General features: G+C 42.3%; 1 long non-coding RNA gene across 1 annotated transcript in view; it reads right to left on the bottom strand.

Annotated features, from left to right (window-relative positions):
• Positions 1–484: 484 nt before the first annotated feature.
• The window catches only part of LOC102019944, a 25,840-nt gene continuing 14,818 nt past the window's right edge, over positions 485–11,506 (bottom strand). Inside the window, exons 3-4 of the long non-coding RNA XR_264609.2 lie at positions 1,790–1,944; positions 485–1,034 (exon numbers count right to left, since the gene is read on the bottom strand). This is a non-coding gene — a long non-coding RNA (uncharacterized LOC102019944). The remainder of the gene's footprint in view (positions 1,035–1,789; positions 1,945–11,506) is intronic.

Here is an 11,506-nt window from a genome sequence, read left to right as displayed (position 1 = left end):
AGAGGCCATACTAGAATGGAGGTGGGTAGTAAAGAGGAGGGTACCAGTGAATGGAAGCAACAAGTTGCCCACTTTGTCCCAGGAGAGGTGAACTACAGCTGGCAGACAGCTTGCCTATCCAGTGTGAACAAATGTGATAGCTAGGCACCAAATGAATACAGATCGCTAAACAGTATCTCTTCAATATATATTGCTGAATGAATAAATGAAGAAATAATTGAATCTATGGCCTTTTATTAAGTCAGGTTTCATTTAATGTGCTTTGCAAACTATCTTTTCAGTTTTAAAAGCACAAGAATAAATCATGTTTCATTAGATTGATTACCTGGAACCTCTTACAATTCTCATTTTGATTTTTTTCTTTAAAAAGCCTAGGAGTGGGGCTGGGGATTTAGTTCAGTGGCACAGCGCCTGCCTGGCAAGCGCAAGGTCATGGGTTCGATTCCTGGTACTGGAAACAAAAAACAAAAAAAGCCTAGGAGTTTTAAAGTATTATCTTTAATAGGACTGTTCTCAAGTACAACTTCTGTAAGTTTATACAATGCTAAAAACTTACAGATCTAGGCACTTGGCAATGGTAGGCTTGGTAGAGCTATTTCCCTTTAACTCAGTAGTTCTATCTTACTGATAGAGGAAAATGTAACAGTTGTATAGTTGAAATAGTAAAGTGAAAGATTAAGATTCAACCCAATATCAGTGTGTTCTTCCCCTTTCACAACTTGGAGTGCCATTCCTTCCAGGACAGCCTGCTCAGACCAGGACCAGAGACACTTGTCTCAGCTCTTAAGATTAATTATAAGGTATGGCAGATTGAAAATAAAGATAATCTGGCTAAACCAGTCCCTTCCATCTCATCATCTTTCCATCCCTACCACCCTACCCCTAACAAAAACCCACTGGCTGGAGAAAGGAGCTTGTAGTCAGATGTATTGTGAGGCTCGCTCCTCTGTCATGCTTCGGGCCAGGTGAAGTTGGAGGTGGCGGCTTCAAAAGCAGAGATGTCTCAGGCCTCGCAGAAGAGTTCCCTGTTCCACCTTGAGGCAGCAAAGCAGAATCTAAGAGTAGCTTTCTCTCAAACTGCACTTATCCACAGTCTCAAGAAAATAATAGCGAAATGGTAAGAGGAGCAGAATGTGGAAAAGCCTGGCTTCCTGAGATGGGTGATTTTATGCGTCAGTTGGCCAGACCAGGTCCCTACCTAGGTCATTAGATATCATTCTGGATGTTTCTGTAAGGGTGCCTTTAGAAGAGAGAACATTTAAATCAGTGGTCACTACACACAGCAAATGGTCTCCATAATGTGAATGGATCGTACTAATAATGTTGAGGCCCGAAGAGAACAAAAGACCTCCCCAGAGTGAGAGATGCCCAGCAGCCTTCAGATTTGTAGGTGTTATAGCCTGGTTGCAATAAGAATGTGATCAGCTGAGCATGGTGTGCACCCCTGTGGTCCCAGCATTCTGGGAAGCCTAGAGGTAAAAGGATCGAAAGATCTAGCTTGGTCCTGGCAACGTCTCAATTTATTGAGATCTATTTCAAAAAAAAAAAAAAAAAATTAAAGGCTGGAGATGTAGCTCAGTGTGAAGGCCCAGTACTGAAGAAAAGAGAAAAAGAAAAAAAGGAACATGACCAAAGTGATTTCATGAATCATGCAGTTAATCACTATACAAAAAGATGTTCTGGGCTGGGGATTTAGCTCAGGGGCACAACACCTGCTTAGCAAGTGCGAGGTCGTGAGTTTCATTCCCGATACCAAAAAAAAAAATGTTCTTAGGTTCCCAGTACTTACCGAAGGGGAGAATAACATGAACAAACCTCACGTTTGACAGACCAAGTGCTGTGCACAGCAAAGTATACATCACTCTCAGCAACGATGCAAGTGCTTGGAGTCACTTCAAGCACTGAGACCTGGCACTTCAAAGCTTCATAACGCACATCCAGCCTCTGGGAAATTAGTTGAGAGAATTAAACTAAATCCAAAAAATTTCCAGCAATTTGAATATGGAAAAAAAAATCTCTTTAAGGGATTGGGATACTTAAAAAGTCACATTTACATGCTCGCCCCTAATTTATGCATTTATTCCACAAATATTTGTTGAGCATTTATTTACTCTATGTTAAGCATTTATTTACTCTATGTAAAGCAAAGAAAGCTGAGGTCAATGATCCCTGCTTTAAGAAGATCAAGAGTTTAGTTATGAACAAGCAAGCACGTGTATGAATAAATTATGCCCCACAGTGCCAAGTACTAAAAGGGCAGGCTTTCCCACTGTAGCTCAGTGGGAAAGCCCTGGGTTCAGTCCTCAGAAGAGGAAGAGGAGGAGGGGGAGGAGCCAAATTTGAAAACAATCCAAATGTCCATTGGAAGGAGAATAGAAAAATAAATTGTGGTATAAGCTCTACTCAGCAATTACAAAAAGAATGAGCTACAGATACATGCAACGGCAACAAGTATCATGTTGAACAATACAAGCTAGGCAAGAAAAAGGTTTTTGTTGTATCATTCATTTATATAAAGTTCAAGAGAAGTAAAGCTAATCTACAATACCAAGGGCCTCACAGGTCTTCGTCAAGGAAAGGGAGCAGAAAAGACTGTCTCTAAGCTGGGCTCCTACGTAAGAACACCAGCCTCTGGGGATAGGCTAATGGGTTCAGTAACTTGTGGAGCCCGGAGAACTGAGAGCTCAGATCGAATCCCTAACCTCCTTATGCTGTGCTTTTGTTTTATATGGTGCCACACAGAAGTGCCTAGTTTACTAGGAATTAGTAAAGTGGGAAAGGAAATACACTTTAACCAAATTTCTTAACATTCGACCTGGTTTATGCTAGTCAAAAAAAAAAAAAATGCAGAAATTAGCATATAATTAAAACAGGTAAGTGGCTGGGGATATAAGTCAGAAGTACAAGTGCCTGCCTGGCAAGTGCAAGGCCCTGAGTTTGATTCCCAGTACAAAAACCAAAAACAACAAACAAAAAAACACCAACCTACTAAAACAGGTAAATTACTTGAACTGCATCATAAAACAAGTTATGTGTTGACTAAAACAAAACAAAAAGCAGAAAACAGATTAAACTGTGTGCAAAGCACTGCACTTGGGTACTGAAATAGAGGAAGGTTATTTCAGTGATGTGAACTACAAAAATCAGCTTTTTCAGGAAAAAGATCATTGCATAAAGCGAGATGACTATATTTTGTATGAAATATTTGCATTTGCATATGTTGACTATATTGTGTATGTTGGAAAGTGGGAAAAATTATCTAGAATTTGGTCCCCCATATATGTGGGCTTTAATGTTACCAAAAATATTCTATTAATGTCTCTGAAAAGAGATATTACTGAAAAGTACACAGAAACCTATACGATTTACATATTGAAGGGGAAAAAAAGAAATGTTTATATTTTGTTGATGGGAATGTAAAATAGAATGGCTACTGCAGAAAATTAACATTTCCTTGCAAAGTTTAGAATGTATCCATGCTATAGGCCAGCAGTTCCATTTCTAAGATACCAAAATCATATATCAGGCAAAAGACCTGTACAAAGCTCAACATTATGGTACACATCTGTAATCCCAGCAGTCTGGGAGGCTGAGGCAGGAAGATAACAAGTTCCAGTTTAGCCTAGACAATTTAGTGACTTGTGGAGAACCTCTTTTAAAAACTAAAAGTGGGCCAGATGTAGCTCAGTGGGAAAGCCCTGGGTTCAGTCCCCAGAAAGAAAAAGAGGAAGAGGAGGAGGGGGAGAAGCCAAACTTGAAAACAATCCAAATATCCATTGGAAGGAGAATAGAAAAATAAATTGTGGTATAAGCTCTCCTCAGCAATTATGAAAAGAACGAGCTACAGATACATGCAATGGCAACAAATACCATGTTAAATAATAACAAGCTAGGCAAGAAAAAGGTTTTTGTTGTATTATTCATTTATATAAAGTTCAAGAGAAGTAAAGCTAGTCTCCAATCATAATCAATGAGTGGAAAAATGGTTGCTTAGCTGGGCAGGGTGGTGCACACCTGTAATTTTAGCACCAGGAGGCTGAGGCTGGAGGATTGCCATGAGTTCAAGGCCAGCTTGGGCTACATAGTGAGTTTAAGACCAGCCTAAACTATATAGTGAGAGCCTATCTCCCTGTCTCAAAAAACAATAAGCAAACGGTTGCTTGTGGAGGTGAGAACTGATTGGAAGGCGGCATTAAGGGACTTTATGGAGTACCAGGAAAGGTACTATCTTGATTGGGAGGGCTGGGGATGCACCAAGTGGCAGAGTGTTTGCCTAGTATGCATGAAGCTCTGCATTCAGTCCCCAGGACCACAAAATAAATAAAATTATACACACTTTTTCCTAGGATCACAGGATACATGAATACATACAGTTATCGAAACATTACTTGTATATTTAAAATCTCTGCTTTTCACTATATGTAAATTTTGCCATGATATGTTTAAATACGGCATTGTTTCTCTTTGTGTGAGAAACCGAGAGGATAAGTAAGGGCAAAATGGATGAGAGATGTTGGGAATTAGGAAGAAAATGTTCAAAGGGGAGGGGAAGAGGGGAGGGGAAGAGGGGAGGGGGAGGGGGGAAGGGAAAGGAAAGAAAGAATAGAAGGGAAAAATGGAAGCAAAGCTTTTGTAAATGGGGAGGGGGAAAGGGTTGAAGGGAGGGGAGCGGAATGAGAAAGAAGAGAAATCAAGATAACTATGTACAAATTCCCTGTGATGAATGTCATCACTATGTATATCAAAGTGTATCAATATAAGGAATTTTTTTTAAATGTGCCATAATGAAAAGAATGAAAGTATATTCTGGTCTCTTATGTACTTTATTTTAAACCTTGCACTTTGAAGCTTGCTCTTTTTCCTTCTCTCACTTATTTCTTTGCAGGACCGAGGGTTGAACACTTTGCCTTCACACTAACATACATCTCCAACCCTTATTTTTAATTTTGAAACAGGGTCTCACTAAGTTGCCAAGTTTTATTGATTGATTGATTGACTGATTGTATGTTTGGGGTTTTTTTTTGTTTGTTTTGGTTTTTTTCCACTACCAGGAATCAAACTTACGACCTTGTGCTTGCCAGGCAGGCACTGTGCTGCTGAGCTAAATCCCCAGCCCCCAGATTGACTGATTGTAAATAGATAATGATTCTACCTTATTTATTGTTTGAATACTTATTTTTCTGTGGAGTTTTTATTTTTTGTACTAATGTTATAAAACCTGTGATTTCTTTAAAAGACAAAAATTGTTAACAATAAGATTTTTGTCAACATCCATATTTAGATTTAAAAGACAGGTTGAAGCCAGGCATGGACGCTCGTTCCTGTAATTCCAGCACTCGAGGAGGCTGAGGTGAGAGGACTGCCAACTAGAGCCTAGCTTAAGAAACTTAGCAACTTAGTGAGACCCTGTCTCAAAAAAATTAAAATATAAGAGGCTGAGGATTTAGCTCAGTGGCACAGCGCCTGCCTGGCAAGCCCAAAATCATGTGTTTGATTCCCGGTACCAGAAAAAGCCCCCCCCCCCCAAAAAAACCTTAAAATGTAAATAAAACTTAAAAGGGGCTGGAGTGTCCAGTCCCAAGTATTACATTACGTACACACACATGCAGGTGTACATACATTCATGCGTATATACGCGATTTACTGAGTAATGAAGTCAGCTGTTAAGAGTGAAACGGGAGGCAGGATGTGGTGGCACGTGGCCCTATCCCAGTACTTGAGAGGCTGCAGCAGGAGGATTGCTGTGAGTTTGAGCCCTGCCTGGACTACACAGTGAGTGTAACTCCAGCCTGAACTGAAAGCAAAACAAAGGGCCTGAAATGGGCTGCTATCATAGTATAAAAACATTGGAATTTGAATATGAACATCATGAAATGAGAATGTATAGAAAAAAGGAATCTAAAATAATAGTTTCGGTTTTTTTGCTTTTTTTTTTTTTGGTCTTTTGAGACAGGGTCTTGCTATGCAGTTCAGGCTGGCCTTGAACTCACTTTGTAGCCCAGGCTGGTCTCGAACTTGCAACGATCCTTCTGTCTCAGCCTCCCGAGTGCTGGAATTACAGGAGTGCAACACCATGAAAACAATAGTTTTTACCTATGAAATTCTTTATTATATTTTTATTTACACAGCTTCTTGGTCAGAGAGAATTTATGAAAGCTATGATTCTCCACTGGGAGTATGAAGAAAGACATACCGCACCCCAAGCCCAAAGCGCTGTCTCAGATTCAGAGGGTACATATGAGATTTGGGAGATAATCAAAAGATTATAGGAGGAGGGCTGGAGCTGGAGCTCAGTGGTAGTGTACTTGCCTCATATGTACAAGGTCCTGGTTCAGTACCATAACCCCTCAAGAAAACCACCCACAGGATGCTAGGAACAAGACGCTGCTGTGGAGAACACACAGGAAATACAGGACGTAGCTGCTGCTCCTGCTCCTACTGAGGCTCCTGAGTTGCACGGAGGACCATACAATAGTATTTGGTCCTGCACGAAAAGTAACTGCATAGCTCAGACAACCCACCATGATAACCTCCACTGTGGAAAATGTTCCACCACTGTGGCATTCATTGGAAAAAATCACCCTGTGGTAATTTAAGTCCTTCATAAGGTTTCAGAAATGTCTTGTCATTTAGAAGAAATAGGTTTCATTTCTCTAATTTTAACCTCTTAGTTTCTGTCATTTACTATACTTCCTTTAAAGGATTTCACTTGGGTTGATCTTAAAGCGAGAGATGGAGAAATGAGGTCTCAATTGTCATAGGGAAAAAGGAAGTCACAAAGTCACAGGGGTTAAGTGTGGCATTTTCATTTTAAAAAGTAAAGTGCATCAACTAAGTCTGCTTTAACCAGACATCTATGTAGCTATAGCAAAAGGTAGGAGGTCTATTTTTCATAGACACAGTGTTTAAATCTAAATTTTCACTTGGGAAGAAAAAAATAAACATATACTTTCTGCATGGCTACAAGATCAACCACTCCTGCCTGCTGACCAGGGGAGAGTGGCATTAAGGGTACAGCCATCTGCCCGCCCCGGGCTCCTAGCGAGGCAGGGAAAGCACCCTCACCCCACCCCTCACCCCAGGCCTCCACCATCTGGCTGCCCACCTTTTCCCACCCACATCAGTTTCTCCTGGTGCCTCTGGCTGGAAGAGAGCAGAGACATTTGCCCTGCTAGAAAAAAATATAAGAACAGGTTTCAGCCACACAAGGAGCCAGGAACTCTCAAGGTTTGAAAGGAAACTACACATTACCTCCACCCTGCAGCAATGCTTTCTTTTTCACTCATCCCTGTTATCTTACCTGAGACACTTTTTTCTTCTCTATCCAGAAAAATTAGTAGGTCTGGAGTCCAGTGTATTTTGTAATTGGCAGTTGTCTAGTGATAACCAACTACCTAATTCCTAAGGAGACTCCTTCTCAACAGTTTAATTTAGAGTGTGAAGGGCAGAAGTGGGATATAAAATCATTCAGTAATTATAGTGTATTTCACCAGGAAGTCACAGGAAGTGATAAGAGGATACATTCAACATGAAACAGTAGTGACAGTTTGAACGCTATTACCATTAAAATGATTCAAAGTAAATAGGACATCAGCAAAGCAGGCTAAAATTTGAGATTTTATAAAAATAAACACTGACTCTTCTAACAACAGATACTGACTAGCTAATAACAGACCAGACATGTGATACTCCTATTTGAATAATAATCAGCTCTGGATAAACCGGTGTTTGTTTCACTGACAAAAATCCTGTTAACCGAGAGGTTTTGTTTTTAAAAAATCTTGTTCTGCTTTCTTGTTCTTATTTTTTTCTTTTGCTTTTTTCTACCTCGTAGTAATTCAAGCTATACACTTAGATTTTTTTCTTTAACAGTGGAAGTTTGAAAGACAAAAGACAGCCAGGCATGGTGGCACACACCTGTAACCCCAGCACTCAGGAGGCTGAGGCAGGAGGAGATCAGCCTGGGCTACAAAGTGAGCTCAATGCCAGCCTAAACTGCATAGTGAGAACCTGTCTCAAAATGACAAAAAAAAAAAAAAAAAAAGAAGTTGCTAACAGAAATTTCCTAGATGTACTTTCTAATTTCAATGATAAATGGAAGAGAGAGCTGATAAACTTCAGTTTGGAATATCTTTCTACATTGGATGAAATAAAGCTGTGACCCCGATCTGTACAGAATGTCAGATGTTTCCTACCTACAGCAGACATCTATAGCCTTGTGGGTTTTTGCTCACCCTCTGAACCATATTCCCACATTTGGGCAACTCCTCCTGAGTCTTAGCAAGCAACAGGGTCAGCCCCCTCCCCGCCAACCCCATTCTAGATGCTAAAGAATCAGCCACTCATTTCTTCGACGGCGCGAGTTTCTGGCCTGCTTCAGATTTTGGCTTGGAAGCCAGGGACCCAGAGCAGTGGAAGATCGGTGAGCCCACGCTGGTAGGAGAACCCGGCTTCAAGAGGCAGCGGGAAGGGCAGTGCCTTCTCCGTGCAGTGCTGGTGGGAATGGCAGCTGTCGTCCACTGTGTGTTGGCACAACAGTGACGCACAGAGATGAGCTCAGGAACCCCAGTGTGTAGTTTCCTTTGACTTTGGACCCCTCACTTTCCCAGGCTTCTGTGAGCTAGCTACTGTGCTTTCCTTTTCTGCTTAAACCTGAGTCACCTTTTGTTGCTGTAACAAAGCACTTTAAGGACCACAGCCTCTGCAATAATGACTTAGAACGAAGAGAGGAGTCGAACAAGGAAGCACAGTGTCTCCCATAAGCTATGTAATATTCGTAAAGACACTGAGTTGAAGATAACGAATGCAAAGATATGCACATACATAATCTCCCTTAAAATGTGAAGGAAAGGTAGCTTCCCCTGATTGTTGGGAAACCACGCCCACAACCCTGGTGTGAAATGCAGGCTGAGATCTGAAGGCCTCTGGTCCTCCTGGTGCCATTTTCTCTCCTGAGATCCCCAAAAGAGACAGCGACTCCAGCAGGCCACCCTCTGGGCTGTGCAGGATGGGAGCAGAATGTAGCCTGCAGATACTGCCAGGTTTGTCAGGGCAGTGGCTCCGAGCAGGGAGAACAGGGCATGGGAAGTCATGGGCAGACAGGTCAAACTTTCACAAACAAAGCTCTTTTAGTGTAAACCTAGTTATATCTGTTCTAAATGTGTTCTTTAGCTGTTAGAAAAGTTAGGAAATAGATAGTGCTGATGGTTGCACGACGTTGTGAATGTAATTAATGCCGCTGAATTGTATGCTTTATAATGTTACACTCTGAAACCATTGCAATAAACATGCCAGATAAGTGAATTGAATGTTGTGTGAATTAGATCTCAACAAAGCTATCAAAAATCTTCTATGTTGAGAGATTTCTAGGAAAATCATGCACCTTGAGACCATACCCTTTTTTTTTTCTTTTTGGTCTTTTTTGAGACAAGGTTTCGTTATGTAGTTCAGGCTGGACTTGAGCTCACTTTGTATCCCAGCCTGGCCTCGAACTCACAACCATCCTCCTGCCTCAGCCTCCCAAGTGCTGGGATTACAGGTGTGTGCTACCATGCCCATCTGAGATCATACTCTTAAGTGAAAAAAGGTCAGACTTACATGTGTAAATGCCATATTGTTTCTTTTTTTTTTGGTACCAGAAATCAAACTCATGACCTTGCGCTTGCTAGGCAGGTGCTGTGCCACTGAGCTATATCCCTGGCCCCCACGTTGTTTCTTTGATGTGGGAAACCAAGAGTATAAATAAAGACCAAAATGTATAATAGGTATTGTGAAATAAGAGGAAAATGTTCAAATGGGAAGGGGAACAAAGGAGAGGAGCAGGGAAAAGGAAAGAAAGGAAAAGTGAGGGCATTGGAAACAAAGGTCCCTGGTCTGGAACACATCAGAGACTTAACCCCCTTGCATATAGTAAGAATCTGGGGGAGATGAGCACCGTTACCCAGAGCACGGCAGCACTGCCAGAGGGAGGCCAAGAATGATCAAGTGAAAATGAAAACCACACCTGGCTGTCACTGGGGTGGGATTTTTCTGTTTTTTGTTTTCTAAATCTGTGATGTTCAAATGAAAGCTGCTCCAGGGTTCCAGGCCCACTTCATCCAGCAGCGTGCCTGAAGGCTGCTGGCTCAGTGCAGCTGCAGCTGGGGTCCGCGTGCCTTGGAGTCCTGTCCACCAGATTCCGTAGTGACACGGTGTACTGTTTTTTTATTTCTAGACAGGCGCCTGTATCTGTCCCAGACATTCCTATTTCCGCGCCATTCATCATGCTGCTCTTTATATCTGGAAGGTCTTTTCTACGTATTAGCATCGGATCCTACCAACCTCCTAAGGTTCAGCCAAAACAGAAACTTTCCTTTTTTCTAGCCTCTAGCTGGAGAGTCACCTTCAATACAAATCGATTTCAAAATGACAGCGGCACACACAGTTCACAGGTAGTTTGACCAGGCAGGGGTAGAATGTGAAAGAGATCAGAAGTGCTAATACTGAGTGGGAAGTTCTCCCCGCCTCCCAAGGGCACCTTAATTAAAAGGTGAGGCAAGGGCTGGGGTGTGTGTTAGTTGGCTATTATCTGTAAGCCCTGAGTTCAATCCACCATGACTCACACACACACACACACACACACACACACACACACACACACACACACACAGAGGATTGTCTGAGACAAGATAGAACTGGTGTTTAAGCTTCTCAGGTGGCGCTTATTGTCATTTCCATTTCATTGGGATCCCTAGGGATCTGGCGGTGTCCACGAGAGGCAGAGCCCAGGGGCCACCCCTCTCGGCATTTCTCGCTGTTGCATCGCTCCTGTGCTTGGTGCTGCAGCCGTTGCTCACATCCTGCCGCACATCTGGAGGCAGATGCTGCTCTTTGCAGCTTAGGGAGGACTCAAGTGAGGGCACAAATTGGTCACAGTCTCTCCACTCAGGCCTGAGGGGAATTGGAGCCTGGGAGGGCGAGCCACACATTCTTTGTATGTTTTCCTGGGACACCTTGCGGGAATGAAGGCCTGCTGGGAAGTTGCCCTTTCTCCCTCAGGGCACCCAGGAGTGTTCAGGCGGAACTGTGGGCCTCTTGCTTGGGGTTTTCTGTGAGTGCTGTGGGTCCTTCTCGTTTGCTTTGCTACCCCAGGTTTCTGGGATTTCAATCTGGTAGTTGAGATGCAAACTCACAAACCTGATATGGAAAAATCTGATGATCCAAAGATTACAGGGGGCTGGGGATATAGCTCAGTGGCATAAGAGCCAGCCTGGCAAGTGCAAGGTCCTGAGTTCGATTCCTGGTACCAAAAAAAAAAAGAAAGAAAAAGAAAAAAGCTGGGCGTGGTGGCACATGCCTGTAATCCCAGCACACCTGAATACTGAGGTTTTCATTTAGAAAAAAACCACTCAAATACTTGTCTTGCATGCCAACTGTCTTGGTTACTTTTCTCTCATTGCTGGGACAAAATACTTTATGCCCCAAATTAAGGAAGGAAAGGTTTATTTCGCTTACACTTTGTGGAGGT

The sequence above is a fragment of the Chinchilla lanigera genome, unplaced genomic scaffold (assembly GCF_000276665.1).
Source record: "Chinchilla lanigera isolate Chin_1 unplaced genomic scaffold, ChiLan1.0 scaffold00120, whole genome shotgun sequence".
In the NCBI taxonomy this organism is placed as follows: Eukaryota; Metazoa; Chordata; class Mammalia; order Rodentia; family Chinchillidae; genus Chinchilla; species Chinchilla lanigera.
Note: the sequence above shows the minus strand (reverse complement) of the source record. Positions and strands in the feature narration are given on the sequence as shown.